Source organism: Aotus nancymaae, unplaced genomic scaffold (genome assembly GCF_030222135.1).
Source record: "Aotus nancymaae isolate 86718 unplaced genomic scaffold, 86718_ANA_hifiasm-v0.15.2.pri h1tg000090l, whole genome shotgun sequence".
In the NCBI taxonomy this organism is placed as follows: Eukaryota; Metazoa; Chordata; class Mammalia; order Primates; family Aotidae; genus Aotus; species Aotus nancymaae.
The window spans coordinates 2,783,515-2,803,638 of NW_026988505.1; the positions used below are offsets into that span (position 1 = coordinate 2,783,515).

The 20,124-nt window shown below is 36.9% G+C and overlaps 1 protein-coding gene and 1 pseudogene across 1 annotated transcript in view; one reads left to right on the forward strand and one right to left on the reverse strand.

The window, feature by feature from the left end:
• CSMD1 (CUB and Sushi multiple domains 1) overlaps positions 1-20,124 on the forward strand; it is a 2,129,340-nt gene that overhangs the window by 597,002 nt on the left and 1,512,214 nt on the right. The gene's annotated exons all lie outside the window — the stretch shown is intronic.
• On the reverse strand, positions 8,171-8,257 carry LOC135271808 (small nucleolar RNA U3; annotated as a pseudogene).

Sequence of the window (20,124 nt, forward strand, 5' to 3'; positions counted from 1 at the left end):
CATAACAATCCACTGTTTTAAGAACTACCCTAGTCCTGCTAGAACAAATCTAGTCTGGAGAGAAAGACATTCATTGATCTTATTGACCTAATCGCCTCTAAGGCCCCCACCTCCCAACCTTATTACGTTGACTGTGAATTTCAACATAAGTTTTGGTGGCGACAAACCGTATCCAAACCACTACAGAGGGGATTTCCAACTGATGAGTTATTCCACTTGCATTTCTTAATATTTTGCATCTTAATCATAATTTAAATTGTATTCTCTGTACTCACTTCTCTCCCAAGATTTTTTTCTTTTTTATTGATTGTTTCCCGGTACTCTCTTCTGTCAGAGGTAACTTTCTCCAAGTTTATATGCATATACATTACATTTGATAATATGCACTCTCAGAAAATGATTGAAAACCAAACAATGGGTCGTTATTTAAAATGAACTTTAATAAGCAAAAATGAGACTGCATGATTTTTCATCGTCTCTTTCTATCTTTCTTTTACAGTAACTAGAAATTAGACGGCTTTCTGTTTAAACACCATCAGATATTGGCTATATACTATTTGGACACTAAAAATGCAGAGCTTTAGGGTAAATTAATTTAATTGTTTACGCATGGATAAGGCCATGAATTCTGAGGTGTGGGTTCAATACAGTTTCCCAGTCACTGTGAGTGTGACTATTGTGCTGGTGACTAAGCCCTCATTACCTCAACTTACTTTCACTTGTAAAATGAGAAATAGTACCTACCTTAAGAGTTGTCATGAGGCTTACAGAATTAGTGATCTAAACTGTTGGATTCAGCATCTAGTTTAGAAAACTTTTAATTTCTTCTTCCATTTGACCTAGATTGGCCTAGAAGATGGCCTCAAAGAATATGCAGTATGGTTCTTTCTTCCAAGTTATGCATGAGATTACATTCTCTTGTAACACTTGACGCCCCTCTCATTTTGTGCTAAAGTTCTCTTTGCCATCTTATTCTTGGGAAGCCTGTGTCTACCTCTGTCCCACCTTCTCCTTCTCTATGCTTTGTCTCTTTATCTGGTTTATGTGTTAAAAAAAAGAAAAAAGTAGTCAAATAATGATGAATCTATGTTCTTTGAAGTCAGAATGCAGAGAACAAATTCACCCCTGCTGAAGTGTTGAGTGGCATGTTCTGAATTTATGATGAGCTGGAAAGTTACGTATTTTGGTCTGGGTTACATTTTTAAGGTTCTCAAATACCACCTCCTGTACATAGGCATTCTCGCTGTTGTTTTATTTGTTTCTTCTCTAAAATGACTTGGAGGAGCATGGGTGAAATTCACTGAGGAAAGGTAGATTATCTTTTTTTAGTTTGAGGCAATTCCAGGAGAAGATGTGAGAGAATGACATAGATTTGGATTAAGAGAAGAAAAAACATTGACATACATTGACTTAAAGAAAGCCAAGAACACTGGAAATAAACATTAAGTATCTAAATTACAGAAAAATTATATTATAGTTTCATAAATCAAATTCATTTTTATTTTGTCGATAATTTTTTAAAATTTGCCCTTTGAAAGTCATTTTGTAAAAGATAGGTATAGTACATTAAATATAATTAATGTAGATGCTAAGCTTTAAAAAACTTCACTATCTGCTATCCAATAAATTCAATGCCAAATGTGGACCCAAATGACAAAAAGTGATACAAATATTTGTTTTATTTTCCGAGTTCTTAAATCAGTCTACAAAGAATTCACAGTTCATCTCCATTTCTGGATTTGACTGCAACGTGTAAATTTATTGTTTTCGACGTTCTTGCTACCTAAGCTTGATGGTTTACTGAGGATCAAGCAAGCGTCTGTGTTTCTAAATCTAAGTATATTTTTCAATGTATATCTTAGTCTAAAAAGTTTCCACCTTTATTGTGCATTTATTTTCTTTAAATGGAGTCAGAAAATGGCAATCGATAGCCTCAGCTGAACAATAGATACACCATTGACCTCTACAAAGTTCATATTCTGAGAGCTGGTCACATAGGGCTTATTCTTAGTTTCAACAAAATGAACTATTGATTTCATTGATCAATTTGAAAAGGTGTCATATAGAGTACATTTTCCATTATCAATTATTTCTTATTTGAATTGCTTCTTTCCCATTTCATTCCTTTGTGCAAATCAGAGTAATATAAACCTAAATAGGAGAATCTTTGATTGTGTCCAAGAATTGATAAGAAGCATGTGATGTAGAAGTAAAATTAAGCTACAAAAGACAGTTAATGATTCATGCAATTATTTGTGTTCTCCCAGTTCTTTTCTTTAAAATCTCATCATGGAGAATCCTTCTTTAGCAGGATAAAATGCCTCTTTCTTGACAGTAGAGGATGATACGCCCTTTCCAGGTGGCTTCCCAGTTTATTTTAAGTAACTTCCTCAAAGACATTTTGACACTGGTTCTTTCATAATATGACCTTCTATTCTTTCATACCCTCTGGGGAGAGGGCAACACTACCATCCACAAAGGAGCAATGGCAGGCTGGGGGCTGTCAGCTTGCAACACTCATTTGTATACATCTGACTAAGTGTTGTAGTCATTTTAATCAAATGTATCTCCTAAGCTTCCATTTTGTTTTTCCAATCAAGCATATATTTTTTGTAAAACATGTTTTTAAATATTAGAATAATGGAATGGAAAGCTACATTTGGGAAGGGGAGGAGGGTGAGTAAGTGGACAGCTGGTGTGTGGGGACTTTCCGTTTTCTCCTGTGATTGTGCTGGGTGTAGGAGGATAACAAATGAGAGACTTTGTGCAGGAATAAGATGCTGAACACATTTCAGCTTTGGATGTGTTACCCATCTTAACTCATAAAGATGAGATTTCAACATTCCACATCTGATTTTTCATTTTTTAAGACTTTCACACTTGCTCAAAACCTTGCCATATGCTACAATACTGACATATCAGAATGTATGTATTAACTTGACTTTTTTTAAAAGAATACTGAGACGCATGAATCATGGAAAAACTACAGCTTTTTATGAGTATAGTGATAACAAATTTATATTAAGTTCACAAAGACAAGGACACTAATTAATTTGTATTACAGTGAGTTCCAATATATTTAACACTGAAAATCCTGGAAATTTGAGATATCATTTTATTTATAAATTACTATATAAAATTAGCATAAAATATCTATGCTCTGGTAACACTGTAAAAATACAACACAATACAATGAAATTTATTGCCTTACTATGTAATATTAACATTTTACAACATACTTTTTATTTGTTTTAACCACATTTAATTTGTTTCCATTTTCAGCAACCTTAATACAAGATACCTTATAGCCTGTTAAACCAGACTCACAGTAACAATTGACAGTTTTTAAAAAAATGTTATTATGTATGTTTTCGTTTCATCCTGTACATATTAACATCCCATGGCATAGAAGAGCTGGAATTCAGGGGTGCTCACTCTAAAGAGGACTGGCAAACTTTTTTTTTTATAAAGGGCCGGAGTTAAATATTTTTGGCTTTGCTGCTCATCTGGTGTCTGTGGTAACTACTCAAATCTGCTGCTACGGTGTGAAAGCACCATAGATAATACTTGAGTGAGCTTGGCTGTGATTCAGTAAATCTTTATTTACAAAGACAGGTGACGCATAGCCATAGTGTGGAATCCCAACCCAAAAGTGAAAACATTTTTCTTCTTTAGGAAACAAGATATTCTTGTCTTCTAGGTCAGCTTGACCTTATTATATAACCTACTTTCTCAGTGCACAAAAAAAAGTAACTGGCCCTCAGTAGGAGCTGTATTTACAGTGGCCACTGAGTAGGTTTGCAGTAAATGACAGGACAACTTTGTTTGTCACCTTCATCAAACATCAGATGACTCAGGAATTCTAGTAAATTAATTTTTTCTTAGTTGACAAACAGTATATTGTCTGGCATCATTCGGACATCACAAGCTTGTTTAACATTTTCTGTGTGTAGTTTTTGTGTAAGGCACGGCCAGGAGGAGTGTCTGTGCTTCCTATTGCGTGGCCAATCCCAGCCTTCTGTCACTTTCCTGGGTGTGAGTGTCTTACGCATCTCAGAAGCTTATATGCCTGCAGAAGACAGGACTGTGTGCTCCTTAAACTTCTTAGAATGAAATGTAGTGCCAACTAATCAAAGTCCTTGTTCCCATCTAATTATTGCCCAGAGGAAGATGAGTAGAAGATTTATCAGAAATTTGTGGCTCGTAGGGTGTCGTTTTTATGAGGTTGGGAAGAAAAAGTTGAGTTTCATGAATCATCTAATTGTCATTTATATTTCCCTAAATTGTGTCACTTTGAACGTGTTGAATTCACAACTGGAAGCCCAATTGCAAAGAGCGTGTTTTGTTCGAGTTGCACTATTCCGGGGACAAATGCACCAGGAGAGCCACTTGCCCCATTTGGGGGACTTGGAGCTTGTTACAGTAGAATGCGGTACCAGTGGAAAAATCCTACTCAGCATATCTAAATTCTAATGTGTGCACGATTATGCTCACTGCCATCTGACAGCTGTTTGGTTTTGCTGTGAAATGAATTAGTGCTGTCATTTTACTAATAGACCAAAAATAAAATTGCTGGCATTGTTTCCAGCAGCCAGTTCTAACAGAAGCCAGTCTGAATGAATTGCCCTCTCACTCCTCACAGTCATGCCTGTTACAGGACAGGCTATCAGAACATAAGGCATTACTCAGAATACTGATTAAAGGAAACAAGATGCTCCTTGGAGCAAATATTACTTAGGATTGACCAAAAATAACCATGTGTGTTTCTAAAATGGTGAGTGGATAGCTTCTAAGGCGTGTCTTGGAGGCTCCACTTCAGGGCATTTGTATAAAATCACTCACTGAACTCAAATATAGCTTCAAGTATTCCTAGGGTGTCTGGTATTGCACTAACTTCAAAAATGGTTTCATAAGAAGCAATAGACATACCCTGTCCTATGGAGGTTAGCAATGAGCAATGTGTCTCATGCATGGATAATGCAGTGCCATGCAAAACCTTGTTTATCTTTTTCTTTTTGATCGTCAACAAACAAAGTAATGTTTTATATAGTATATTTCTGAATTTGTGATGATGGTTTCATGGCACTTACAATTTTTTGTTAAACTGCTGTGCTAGGTGTTGCACATGACTTCACTTTACTCTTTCAACCACGCAACTATAAATGGGCATTAAAATCTTCATTTTATGATTGACAACTGAGGTAAAGCAACCCGCTTATGTTCACACAGCTAACAAGTAATTTGTGCCAGAATCTAAAACCATTTCTAAGAAAATTTGAGAAGCAAAAAAAAAACAAAAAACTGAGAATAAAACTAGATGGAAGTTCTTTTGCTGTGCTAAGATAGTATCATTTTCCTTTTTTGACTTCTCTTTTTGTTTTTTTTAAACTAATTTATTTTTATACATATTTTATTGCATTTTAGGTTCTGGGGTACATGTGAAGAACATGCAGGATTGTTGCATAGGTGCATACATGGCAATATGGTTTGCTGCGTCCATCCCCATCACTTATATCTGGCATTTCTCCCCATGCTATCCCTCCCAACTCCCCCATCCCCCACTGTCCCTCCCCTATTTTCCCCCAACAGACCCCACTGTGTGATGCTCCCCTTCCTGTGTCCATGTGTTCTCATTGTTCAATACCCGCCTATGAGTGAGAACATGTGGTGTTTCATTTTGTGTTCTTGTGTCAGTTTGCTGAGAATGATGGTTTCCAGATTCATCCATGTCCCTATAAAGGACATCAACTCATCATTTTTTATGACTGCGTAGTATTCCGTGATGTATGTGCCACATATTCCCTGTCCAGTCTATCATCGATGGGCATTTGGGTTGGTTCCAGGTCCTTGCTATTGTAAACAGTGCCACTCTGAACATACCTGTGCCTGTGTCTATAATAGGAGGATTTATAATCCTTTGGGTATGTACCCAGTAATGAGATTACTGGGTCAAATGGAATTTCTATTTCTAGGTCCTTGAGGAATTGCCACACTGTCTTCTACAGTGGTTGAACGAATTTACACTCCCACCAGCAGTCTAAAACTGTTCCTATTTCTCCACATCCTCTCCAGCATCTGTTGTCTCCAGATTTTTTAATGATCACCATTCTAAGTGGCATGAGATGGTATCTCAGTGTGGTTTTGATTTGCATTTCTCTAATGACCAGTGATGATGAGCATTCTTTTTTTTTTTTTTGAGACGGAGTTTCGCTTTTGTTACCCAGGCTGGAGTGCAATGGCGCGATCTCGGCTCACTGCAACCTCCGCCTCCTGGGTTCAGGCAATTCTCCTGCCTCAGCCTCCTGAGTAGCTGGGATTACAGGCACGCGCCACCATGCCCAGCTAATTTTTTGTATTTTGAGTAGAGACAGGGTTTCACCATGTTGACCAGGATGGTCTCGATCTCTTGACCTCGTGATCCACCCGCCTCAGCCTCCCAAAGTGCTGTGATTACAGGCGTGAGCCACCACTCCCGGCCGAGCATTCTTTCATATGTTTTTGGCCTCACATATGTCTTCTTTTGAAAAGTGTCTGTTCATATCCTTCACCTACTTTTGAACGGGTTTGTTTGTTTGTTGGTTTTAAATCTGTTTGAGTTCTTTGTAGATTCTGGATATTAGCCCTTTGTCAGATGGGTAGATTGGAAAAATTTTTTTCCATTCTATTGGTTGCCGATTCACTCTAATGACTGTTTCTTTTGCTGTGCAGAAGCTCTGGAGTTTAATTAGATCCCATTTGTCTATTTTGGCTTTTGTTGCCATTGCTTTTGGTGTTTCAGTCATAAAGTCCTTGCCTATGTCTATGTCCTGAATGGTTTTGCCTAGGTTTTCTTCTAGGGTTTTTATGGTTAGGTCTTATGTTTAAGTCTTTAATCCATCTGGAGTTAATTTTAGTGTAAGGTGTCAGAAAAGGGTCCAGTTTCAGCTTTCTGTACATGGCCAGCCAGTTTTCCCAACACCATTTATTAAACAGGGAATCCTTTCCCCATTGCTTGTTTTTGTGTGAGGTTTGTCAAAGATCAGATGATTGTAGATGTGAGACATTGCCTCTGAGGCCTCTGTTCTATTGCATTGTTCTATATCTCTATTTTGGTACCAGTACCATGCTGTTTAGATTATTGTAGCCTTGTAGTATAGTTTGAAGTCAGGTAGCGTGATGCCTCTAGCTTTGTTCTTTTTGCTTAGAATTGACTTGGGTATGTGGGCTCTCTTTTGGTTTCATATGAAGTTTAAGGTGGTTTTTTCCAGTTCTCTAAAGAGGTTCATAGGTAGTTTGACAGGGATAGCATTGAATCTATAGATTACTTTGGGCAGTATTGCCATTTTCACAGTATTGATTCTTTCTATCCATGAGCATGGAATGTTTTTCCATCTGTTTGTGTCCTCTCTTATTTCCTTGAGCAGTGGTTTGTAGTTCTCCTTGAAGAGTCCTTTATACTTTCTTAGTTGTATTCCTAAGTAATTTATTCTCTTTGTAGCTATTGTGAATAGGAGTTTGCTCATGATTTGGGTCTCTTTAAGTCTGTAATTGGTGTATAGGAATGCTTGTGATTTTTGCACATTGATTTTGTATCCTGAGACTTTGCTGAAGTTGCTTATCAGTTTCAGGAGATTTGGGGCTGAGACGATGGGGTCTTGTAAGTATAAAATCATGTCATCTGCAAATAGAGACAATTTGACTTCCTCCTTTCCTAATTGAATACTCTTTATTTCTTTTTCTTGCCTGATTGTTCTGGCTAGAACTTCCAATACTATATTAAATAGGAGTGGTCAGAGAGGGCATCCTTGTCTAGTGCCAGATTTCAAGGGCAGTGCTTCCAGTTTTTATCTGTTCAGTGTGATATTGGCTGTGGGCTTGTCGTTAATATCTTTTATTGTTTTGAGATACGTTTCATTGATACCTAGTTTGAGAAATTTTAGCATAAAGGGCTGTTGAATTTTGTCAAAGGTCTTCTCTGCATCTATTGAGATAATCATGTGTTTTTTGTCTTTGGTTCTGTTTATGTGGTGGATTACATTTATAGACTTGCTTATGTTGAACCAGCCTTGCATCCCTGGGATGAAGCCTACTTGATCATGATGGATAAGCTTTTTGATGTGCTGTTAAAATTCGTTTGCCAGTATTTTATTGAAGATTTTTGCATATATGTTCATCATGGATATTGGCCTGAAGTTTTCTTTTCTTGTCAGTGCTCTACACATTCAGAGAAACTTCTCTAGTAACAAACTATAAAAATGATCCCTGAAAGTATTGACTTCTCTTTTTTAAGCTAAGTATTCCCAATTTATGCAAAATCACTGGTTAGTCTCATTTGAATAAAATACATTTGTGTTGACAAAGAGTTTATATGGATTCCAGGAAGTAAGAGTACTTTTCAGATGTGAAAGGATCAGTACTGAGGCAATAGTCTAAAATTCTCTTTTCTGAATGCTGTACCATCAATGCAGCATTGATTTGAGAAAGCGTCTTGCATAGTCAAGACATGCTAGTTCAAACTTCAGTTTTATTACTTAGTATTTAGCCTTGAGAAAAGGACTACTCCTCTCGTGCCTCAGTTTCCATATTCCCAAAAGAGGATAATCATAGTAGGATTATTGACTTCATAGCCTCTTTGTAAAAATTCAATGAGTGAATTAAATGTGAAGTGCATGGAAGAGCAGCTGGTAGAATGTAAGGGCCTGTTGTTACTATGATTCACTTGATGTGTACCCACAGAATGTATTTAGTTCCAAGTCTTGTTTACAGCTATTCAAATTCCATTTATATTTAATAGTATTATTCATGATACTAAGCATTATTCAAATTAATTTAAACATAAGCAGAAAAACATAAATAAAATTTAAATAATATTATAAAAGTAAGTTTAACTAATACATAATGTAAGATAAATATTAATGGATTTAATATAAATTCATATCTTATTATTATGTTGGTGCAAAAGTAATTGTGGTTTTTGTCATTACTAGGTTAAAAATTCAAGTGAGTTTTAAAATTTTTATATTTAATAATATTAAACATTACCTTCATTAAACATTTTTTGCACCCAACTTCCCATCTTTGAATCACTCAATATGTCTCAAATGTAATTTGGCTTCTCAAAAATTACCTTTGCTTTATTTATTGACTACATCTATTATAGGCATTCTGTAGAATACATATATAGCATTGCACAAAACAGAACAAAATCCCTGTGCTCATGGCTCTTAATTCCAATGGATAAAGCCACACCATAAACAAATATATGATTGAAATATATAGCATATTGTAAGGTGATAGATGGTATATACCTATAGCATATCATAAGGTGATAGATAATATAAAATACCAGGGGAGTGGTATATGGATTGTTAGGCTAGAGGTTAAATTTCAATATTAAATACCATTCAGGAAAACTCTTCACTGAGAAAAAGATAAGAAAACATTCACATGGAATTCTGGGGAAATACCATTCCCTAAAGTAGTGAAAGCATGTGAAAAGCTCTGACATAGAGTGCTTTTGTTTAACTCTGGATGTATTTTAACTTTAAAACCAGTAGAGTTTGCTAATTTAATGGTCTAATGATTTACTAATTGAGTGGTTGACCTGAGAAGCAGACAGTTTTAGGGATGATTCCAAAGGTTTTTAAAATAGAGAACACTTCAAAAAAAGAAAAACAGGGTTAATTGGGGTGGGGGTAGGGGATGTGAGAATCAGGAGTTCAATTTTAGGCAAGTTAAACGAAGATTACCTATCAGACACCCAAGAGCAGATGCCATTTGAGCAGCTAGATATGTAAATTGAAGTCCAGGAGAGAGAGTCAAGATGGAAACATAAATGGAGTTGCCAGCCTTAAGATGAGGTTATCAACAGACGAGAGTGACATGAAGAGGTCAAGAGAATACAGTGGTTAGTTTAGGGCTTAGACTCTAGAGAGACAGAGACAAATAGACATTAACCAAGTAGACCACCTGGTGAAAAGGGAGAGTCTTACAGGTGTGTATATTGTCCTGGAAGCCAACTCAAGCAAGTCTTTCAGGAAGGAAGAAGTGACCAGCCCAGGCAAATGATACTAAGTCAGGAATAATGAGGAGAGGTGATTTTTCATTGGATTTCACTGTGAGAAGCTCATCGGTGGCCTTGACAAGGACCTTTTGAGTTGAATGGCAGGTGTGAAACTCTTACTGGGGTGACTCAAAAGAAAATTAGACGAGAGAAGTTAGAGAGATCATGTATAGACTTCCTTCAGGGAGTTTTGATCTAAAATGAATTGGAAGAGCCTGGATAGCGGTAGATGGGAAAATGAAGTGAAAAGTAATGTTTCTGGTTGACTGATTTACTTTTAAATAGCAGATACTATATCATCTTTATAGTCTCATAAGGAAATGAAAATTGGTTGAGTAGTATCTTTCAGTAATTAGGGTAATGTCCTTTTTTTAATTTTCTTTTTTTTATTATACTTTAAGTTCTGGGGTACATGTACAGAACGTGCATGTTTGTTACATAGGTATACATGTGCCATGGTGGTTTGCTGCATCCATCATGCTGTCATCTACATAAGATATTTCTCCTACTGCTATCACTCCCCTAACCCCCACCCTCTTCTATCCCTCCCCTATTCCCACACCCCTCCAACAGGCCCTGGTATATGATGTTTCCCTCCCTGTGTCATGTGTTCTCGTTGTTCAGCACCTACTTATGAGTGAGAACATGCAGTGTTTGATTTTTCTGTTCTTATGTCAGTTTGCTGAGAATGATGATTTCCAGCTTCATCCATGTCCCTGAAAAATACTCATTCTTTTTTATGGCTGCATAGTATTCCATGGTGTATACGTGCCACATTTTCTTTATCCAGTCTATCATTGATGGGCATTTGTGTTGGTCCCAAGTATTTGCTATTATGAACAGTGCCCCAGTAAACATATGTGTGCATGTGTCTTTATGATACAATAATTTATAATCCTTTGGGTATATACCAGTAATGGGATTGCTGGGTCAAATGGCATTTCTAGTTCTAGATCCTTGAGGAATTGCCACATTGTCTTCCAGAATGGTTGAACTAATATACACTCCCACCAACAGTGTTCAAGTGTTTCTGTTTCTCCACATCCTCTCCAGCTTGGCGCTTTCAGCTCTGGAGTCCCTGTCACATTCCTACTGTTACCCCTGGTCCAGTAGGACAGAATCAAAAATCTGTTGTTTCCTGAGTTTTTAATAATTGCCATTCTAACTTGCGTGAGGTGGTATCTCAATGCGGTTTTGATTTGCATTTCTCTAATGACCAGTGATCATGAGCATTTTTTTCATGTTTGTTGGCTGCATAAATGTCTTTTTTTGAGAAGTCTCTGTTCATAGCCTTTGCCCACTTTTTGGTGGGGTGGTTTGTTTTTTTCTTGTAAATTTAAGTTCTTTGTAGATTCTGGATATTAGCCCTTTGTCAGATGGGTAGATTTCAAAAATGTTTTCCCATTCTGTTGGTTGCTGATTCACTCAAATGTTAGTTTGTTTTGCTGTTCAGAAGCTCTTTAGTTTAATTAGATCCCATTTGTCTATTTTGGCTTTTGTTGCCATTGCTTTTGGTGTTTTAGTCATGAAGTCCTTGCCCATGCCTATGTCCTGTATGGTATTGCCTAGGTTTTCTTCTAGGATTTTTATGGTGTTAGGTCTTAGGTTTAAATATTTAATCCATCTGGAGATAATTTTTGTATAATTTGTAACAAAGGGATTCAGTTTCAGCTTTCTGCACATGGTTAACCAGCTTTCCCAACACCATTTATTAAATAGGGAATCCTTTCCCCATTGCTTGTTTTTGTCAGGTGTGTCAAAGATAGATGATTGTAGGTGTGTGGCATTACTTCTGAGACCTCTATTCTGTTTCATTGGTCTGTGTTTCTGTTTTGGTACCAGTACCATGCTGTTTTGAAGTAATCAGAGTAATAATGTCTTATGCAAAGGTCGAAGGCTTTAAAAAGTGAGGACATTTATTTTACTCACAGCATCAAGGGAACTCAGTATAGATGCAGACAGGTAAATGTATGAGAGAAGTATCTGATAGCGGCTCTCACATTCCTTCTATTTTCTCTATGAAATAATAAGCAAAGTCATTACATGAAAATGTGATGAGGGATAAGTCTTGGAAGATTAAGGAATGGGGAGCAGCTATGTAATATTCAAATGGTCCTCTAGAATAGTCTCCCTTTAAAAGTGGAATAAAGGGGCTGTGAGAATTGAACATTACTGGGTGCTGCAGTATGGATGCTTGGAAGAGGAGTGGTCATGAACATTAAAGACAGACCAGGAAGCACAATGCCGTACTATTTTCCAGTCGTGCTCAGCTGCAGAGATGCAGCAGTAACCAGGTTAGGGGGGAGGTTCGAGCCACAGAGGAATGAGGGATTTGAGGGTCCACTCTGGGGAATGAGTCTAATGATGAAATATAGATTTGAAAGAGGGAAAGAGGAGAGGAGGGGCAAAGACCATGGGGAAGAATCACTGGATTTGCAGTTCCTGCTGTTCTGGAGGGAATGAGCCCAAAAAACAGAGGCAAGAGCCACGGATGTCAAAAAGTCGGAATTTTCAAGAAGTGTGCATGGTTGGTATGATAAAAACTGGTCTCTGACCATTTGAGTAATTAATGAAGGAGAATGGAAGATAAGTTCATTGGAGGGAGGAGGTTGAGAACCTAGGAAGCCATGGGGTTAGAACGACCATTTAGCAGGATAGTGAAGTCACCAAGAATTCTCTCAGGAGTGGCAGTAGGAGTGCGACAGGGACTCCGGAGCTGAAAGCATCAAGGAACCAGTGCATCAGTGGAGGGAGGGTAGGTCAGGGATGGGTAGCTTCAATAAGAGGAGCTGCATGTGGAGTAACCTGAAGACAGAAGAGTCAAAGCTTGGAATTTAGAGGGAAACAGTCAGAAAATGATGATGAGCAACGAATCCCAAGGAACAGAGAGGTGAGTGAGAGAGGCAGCACTCCTGTACAGGGCTGTGGGACTGTGATCAGGAGAGGCGACACAGTTTCAGGTGGAAGGTTAAGGGGATTATTGAAGAGGGAGGATTAGAGGGGAGATCAGTTTTTCAGGTATTTGGGATGAGAATAAAATAAGATGGTAGTTGGGGAATGAGACAGAGTCCTAGGTTCTTGTGGTGACCCAGGTGAGAGAGACAGAGGAAATGATTGATTCGTCTAGATGGGGTCAAGGCAAACATCAGAGAGTGGACCAGATGCTAGGAAGGTAGAAGCTGGCCTGGGAGGCTCCTCTCTCTGGGTGAGGGGAAGGTGCCGCTCAGGTTACTGGGAGCTTGAAGTTACCTATTTTTTAAAACAAAACATGTGCAAATAGTATAAAATAGTTAGGGCCAAAATCAACTAACATCTGATACTCCCATAATAAAAATATTTGTGGGTTTTATTGGAACACAGTTAATTTTATTCCTATATAAATATTATAAAAGCATTTCCATTTGATTAAAGGTTTCTAGACATGTATCTAATATTTTAAAAAAGCATACAATGTCAAAAGTTATTATGTTATTTCTGAAACCATTTGAAGAGTTTTTCTCTTAATTTGGATGGAAAACCCTATTTTGATGATTCCTCAACTTTCCAGCTTCAAACAGAAGCTTTATGTGGAACTGAAGAAGAGTTCTTTTCAATGTTCTTTATAAAAACTCATTTTCTTAACATCAAGTATATCTTACTACATGCTCAGCATCTATTAACTTTCAGATTTTAAATGTAATGTTTCATTTTAAGAAACCTCTCATTAAAATATTGAAATATAAGCCTTATAATATTACCTAAAATAGAGTTGTGAAGTTGGTTTGGACCCAGTCATTGTAATACACAAAAGGTTGGCACGTGGTAAATACATGTTGACTTTAATTTTCCTGCTATTAAATAAAAAATTATACTTCAAATGCCCCTATAATCCTGTAAAAGCATGAGCTCATCAATAATTTTTTAAAAAGACAAAAATATCTGATCTGCATGTACTCTATCAGAAAGATACTCTTAGAAACAAAATGTCCATTAAAAAATCTGAGAAAGAAAGGCAAGTTAGCCTGAACCAGCCTAAAATATGGGTTATATTAAATTTAAAGACTTTAAGACCGCAGGTCAGTCTGGATTCCAGCCATGGTATTCACACTCCAGCAGCTCTAATGAAAGTAATTGCTGATGTGGCTGGCCCTGTGCCTTGCACGAAAGGCACAGAGGGCAATTTTTATTGACTTCTTTGGAACTTGTGATGTCACTGAATACAAGAATTTACGTGGAGCAAATGAATGAATCTTGATCTCCACATACATGCATGTGCACATGTATGAACGTATGCTCCTGGAACTGCAAACACAGAATGGAGATATAAATGAAAAACATTTGCACGCTTTGACAAGTTTATAACGCACACAAAACAGTTTTCTATGGGACCAGGAACTGCAAAATGCAATTTGCTAGTATCTTACTTTAATTCATTAAACCAAGGAGCCAGAACTTCTTCCACATCCATAAGTTTGCAACTCCCAAGCTGCTTCAAGCTGCTTTCTCTATGGCTTGTATTTAATCAGTAATTACTTCCCTAACCACAGCTATACTTTCCCAAATATAAATTACTGTAAAGCGGGGACTATATACTATTTTAATGTATTCGTATTTAGATCTGTTTTTTGGCATGGTAATACTCCACGTGTTAATTATGTGTGTGTTTGAATACCTCCACTAGATGGTGTGGGAATTCACTTGGAAAGAAATAACTTACCAAGCTGGTGCTAATATATTGGTACAGAGAGCCCTAAGTGAGGTCTGGGGAATAACACCAACCTTCTACGTCTCATGAGACCTTAAAATGATGTTATTTATTATTTTGGTGATCTTTTATTCCAGGTTCTTTCCTTCACCTTGATGCCTTCGAAAGCTTATTTCACTATCTTCCTAAAAGCAGATACATCTTTTAGAAATAGACTCCCATTAGCAAAATTCAGGAGCTTGATGTATAAAACAAAAATCTTTAGCTTCAAGGTTAAACTTCTTTTTCCAAAAGGAGTTTCCGTAGTAATAAATTTAGCTGCAGAGTACACGATGATTGAAATTCACAATGTTGACGTCTAGGATGTTATAACAACAAATACAGCAAGATCCAGGGGTGATATAAAGACAAAAATGGGGGATTATGCCAGCTGGATGGCCAGGATTCAGAGAGGAAAGTTTCTTGCATTTTATCCTAAGGACATTGAACTTAAGCCTGAACATGAGAGAAAGCCGGTGAAATCATTCCCATTCTTTGAAATGCAGGTCGGTTTCTCACATTATAACATTAAGCTCTTTAGCCATTGCCTATGTTTGAAACTCTATTCTAATTGTTTTATTCGGTAATTTAGTGCTTCACTCTATGGTGTCTTACATTGTTTGATTTGTCTTCCCAGGTAGAATTGAAGCTCCCTCATTAGTAATGTTGGTTCTTCGTTGTTGTTTTTATGGGGAAGAGTTACACACAAGGGGAAGGAAAGTTTGTAATATATTTAAACACATACCGAGTTCCAGGCTAGTAACATCTTTATTTATTAATCCCTATGCTGATCACACAAAGTTTTGGCATTATTCCTATTTTAAACACAAATCTCTTAAAGCTATAAGCATTTACATGGCTAACTAAGTTACCAGCTAGTGAAGGTTATAACTGAAATTCTTAGACCAACAATTCCCTTTTACTTATTTATAAGGTTTTGTACATATTAGGTCCTCAGTAAACAGACTGATTCCTGGAAGAAGCTATTAAAAAACATTCCCAAATATATTCTGGAGCATCTTAAATGGATTTCTGAGTGGGAGACTTTTTTTTTTTTTAATACGAATGTTGGTTATTTTATGCTTCAAATGTTTCAATTTGAAATAAAAAGACCTTCAAAAGAAAATACCTCACAAGATAGTTTGATTCATGGGTGAAAGAATAGTGCTGATCAATAATTCTCGTAAATGAGAAACTGATAAATCTGTTAGCATTTGTTTTCAAACCAATAGCTAAATGTTTCACCAAGACAATTTAAAAAGAGGATAATTAAGAATTTTTAAAATTATCACTCCTAACCAGAATTTAAAACTAGTACTAAGAGTAGAGATGATCATCCATGCAGAAGAATTAGAAATAACCTCACCACAATATTACAGCAGCCTCCCCGGAGTGAGACCCACTGCATAATACAGATCACCCTTTACATTCTGACCTACTTGGAGATCGGGTGTCAGGAAACTTGTCATTGTAGAACCACCTGCTATAAACACTTTGCCAGATGTGGCATTAGAAACGTAAAAGATTGCAAATCTCTTGCTTGATTGATACTGACACTGATGCTAGCTGTTCATTATTTCCAAGTTAGAAATTGCTACCAGCTTGTATAACCTAGCCAAAGGTACTTAAAAATCATCTAAGTCTTTTAAGTAGGTGTATGACAACCCATTTTTTTCCTACTCTAGAATGTTTTAAAGAACAAACTTAAAATTGTGACAATTGGAACTATTATACTATTGGATGAAAATTGTACTAATTAGAAAGATGCAGCCAGATATTAACATTATTTTGTGATTATAAACATTTTAAAATTAGAATGTAATATTGAGATACATCTCAGTGTTGATTTTTCCTTTCATGCCTTTGTTATTTATTCAAACATATTTGTATTTTGAGATTCAAACCTAGTGAATTTGAAATCTTGTATCTGTTTCCTCATCTTATGCCACAGTTTCTAGCACAATGTTAGAACCAGTCATGTGTATTGTCTCTGTTTCATTACCAAATAAAAGTGAGTCTCAGGCTTGCAGACATTGCTCATGGGCACACAGAAGGTTCCTGAAAACCCTGCAACAGAACACATACGTCCCGGGGCTTTCTTCATATTCGTGTTCCTAGTGCTTTCTTATGTTTAATGAAATAACTTCTCCACTTAAGATTATACACTTTTCAACTTCCTATTTTATGGACAGATAATCTTCAGTTGAATATGCGTATACATTTATAATTGGAAAATAATTCTCTGCTTAAGTAACTAATGCTCAGATTTTGTGGAAAAAAGAACTCAGTGCTAAGTAAACAGAAGGGAACTGTTATTTTTTTTAATAGGCTAAAACACATACAAGTTTATTATCATGCATGGAGGGAAAAATCAAAGAGCGATTGCTCCACCACATGATGGCATACAGACGGTTATATACTCTTAGGGAAAAGAGATGGGGAATGTGTATAATTTCAGAAGGGTAATAAATATTTTTTTCTTTTTAATTTTTTTTAATTTCAGTAGATTTTTAAGGAACAGATGGTGTTTGGTTTCATGTGAATACATCTTTTAGTGATTTCTGAGACTTTGGTTTCAGAAATCAAACTATGATTAAGCATTACTTTTAAATTTTTGAAAGTAAAAAAAAATATAACGTTAATGACAAAACTGAGATATATTTCAACTGTTAGAAAAACTGTCAGAATTTCAGTTACAGTTATTTATGTTTCTAGATATACTACCTAATTAAAGACTGCAATGCTTTTCATGCTGTCATTTCTAAGTTAAGGCATGTATCTACTTTGAGGGTTCACATGCATAATTGAATTGTGTACTCTTATTCCACTTAGCTTTTTTTTTTCTTTTTTTTTTAACAAATGCTTACACAGCACAAGCATTTCTAACAGCTCATTTTACAAAGACCCCTTATCAATACCTGTTTCAGTGTTTATGTTCTCTTAGCTTTTGGAACAGTGCCTTATCAAAACATTTAGATATAAGTATTAGGATAATGGGGGCAGTATTTGTAATTTTCTCCTGAAATCTGCCCTCTTCTTGGCCTTTATTTCAGATGGTTGCAGCTCCAGGGCAAGCAAAAACAAAAAACAAAAAAAAAAAAAAAAAAAACAGCGGGTGAGGAAGTAGGGTTAGGGAGTAAGGGCTGGAGATCTCTACTCTTCATCAAAACAGTAGTCTTGCCATTGTTCTTGATGAGAGGAAGACTGCTTTTCCTGGTTTTTGTGATTCTTTAGCATTTCTGGAGCCTGGCCAGCTGCACCAGTTATTGGGACTTCTTCCCTAGTCTTAATGAAAGCAGTAGCCTCAGACACTAAGGATAGCGAAGCGGCTGAAGTTAGGAAGAAGTTGGTGAAAGCCACTTCTTTGTGTTAGTTTTGGGATAAGAGAGGAGAAAAGAAGATAAACACAGTTTGGAGGAGAAAACCAGACAGAAGTCGGATGTTCTCTCATCTCTTGCTAAAAAAGGAGGGTTTGTGTTAAGGAAGTGTAAGAGGACAGCAGGGAAGAAAGGCTTCAGCTCCACTTCCCATTTGGATTTCCAAGTGGAGGTTCCTGTGTTTGCAAGAGGTGCTGGGTCACCGTGGAGCTGTCCAGTTTGGGAAGGGATATGAGATAAACCCTGCAGAGGGAGAGCGTCTACCTGCTCTACTGTGCCTCTTCCCTTTCTTAACTTCTTGAGCTGTGAGTTGAGATTCAGCGCACCCGCTGCAGAGGAATACTGTGGTAGAGAAAGGCAGGTCATGCAGGCAAGATTGTGTTGGACTGTCTAGCCTGAGAGGAGCATAAAAGACAGTGAAAATAACTCAGAAATGTAAAGTCAATTGAAAACTAAGGGGAGACTATGTCAAACGGAACGTGCAGATGGATCTGATTAAGGCCAGGGAAAGAGAAAATGGGCTATTTGTTGTTCAGATCAAAGAGGCACAATCAGTGCCAGCAAGGTGCTCAAGGGAATGGGGAAAGGAGAAATTCTGTTACTCTCACAGGAGTTCCGAGCCCCAGCGACACCATCCCACCTTCCTGCAGCTACTGGGGGTATCCACAGACATGGGTTCAAATAAAGCCCATTTGCCCCAAAACAATAATTTTAGGCTGAATGAGGACCTCAGATCATTCTCATTCACACCCAGAGGTGCTTCAGAAGTGAGAGAACCCGAGCAGTTTTCCTCCAAAGACTTGGCACTAAAAATCTCATATTGAATAGGACAAAAGATTGATTGTGATCTAATGAATCCATTTCTAGTGGGGCTTATGATGAAAACAGGACATTTAGAACCCAAGAGAATAACTACATTCTCCAGGCAAACTGAAACGCAGGAGGGTAAACATTTTTATTTGACTTCATTATATATGTCTGTTTATATATTTGTTTTATTATGAAAGAATTAATATTTTTTCTAAAACTCGGGCACTTTTCTCAGAAGTACACAGTACATAGATGTATATTTAATGATACTTCAAATGAATAAGCTCTCAGTAATAATACTTGGAAGATATTCTGGGAAATTAATCTTCAGTGCTTTCTGAGTGGATTGAGAAATTTGTTTCAGATATGAGTAACTGAGGAATATTAGCCCTTCATTGACGAGTTCCTTGAAGGCAGTCATGCCATATGTGTTGCCCTGTTACCTAGCAAATTGGCAAATTGCATATGCTGTGTTGATCTCTGCAACACAGTTGATAGCTTACAATAAAGCTAAAGGACTTAAGAGGGAAAGGTATATTTTATATGTCTCATAGTTGTTCTATGTACTCCATGTATGTAAATTCCTAGAACCCTGGAAAAGATACCGAAACATAGGAAAACATGGCATATAAAGATGACCATTTAAGGATTGGAGCTCTTTCTGTTTCTAAGGCAATGAATTTCTTAGGGCAAATTGCTCAGGGATTTTTGAGGTCTGCCCTGGAGTTCCAGGTTCTTGGTTAATTACGCTAAAGCAGTGTAAAGCAGACTGGGCTAGTGTTCATGTCTTTTGAACAATGATAATTAATGACACTTTACCAACCTCATTAATTGGGAACTAATTCCAAAGCCCTTTCTTTTGCTGTATACTTATCTAGCTGTTCCCAAGTCAAACTGGTCCTAGGATGTATGACACAAGCTTCAGTCTACATAGCTGTTGCTGCCATCTCCACATAAGCATGTATGTGATAATCATAAAACTGCATTTTGGGTTCTATGCATTTTCCCCTATCAATAAATGATTTCACAACCATAAATGAATCTCTCTTTCAGTTTCCTGGCCTTTGCAATTTAGAAAACGATTTTTTTCTTCTGCCCCACATTTGTTACATTCCTTTCATTTCTAAAGCACCTAATTAAAAACTGCTGTCTTCTTTCTCATCTATTCCATT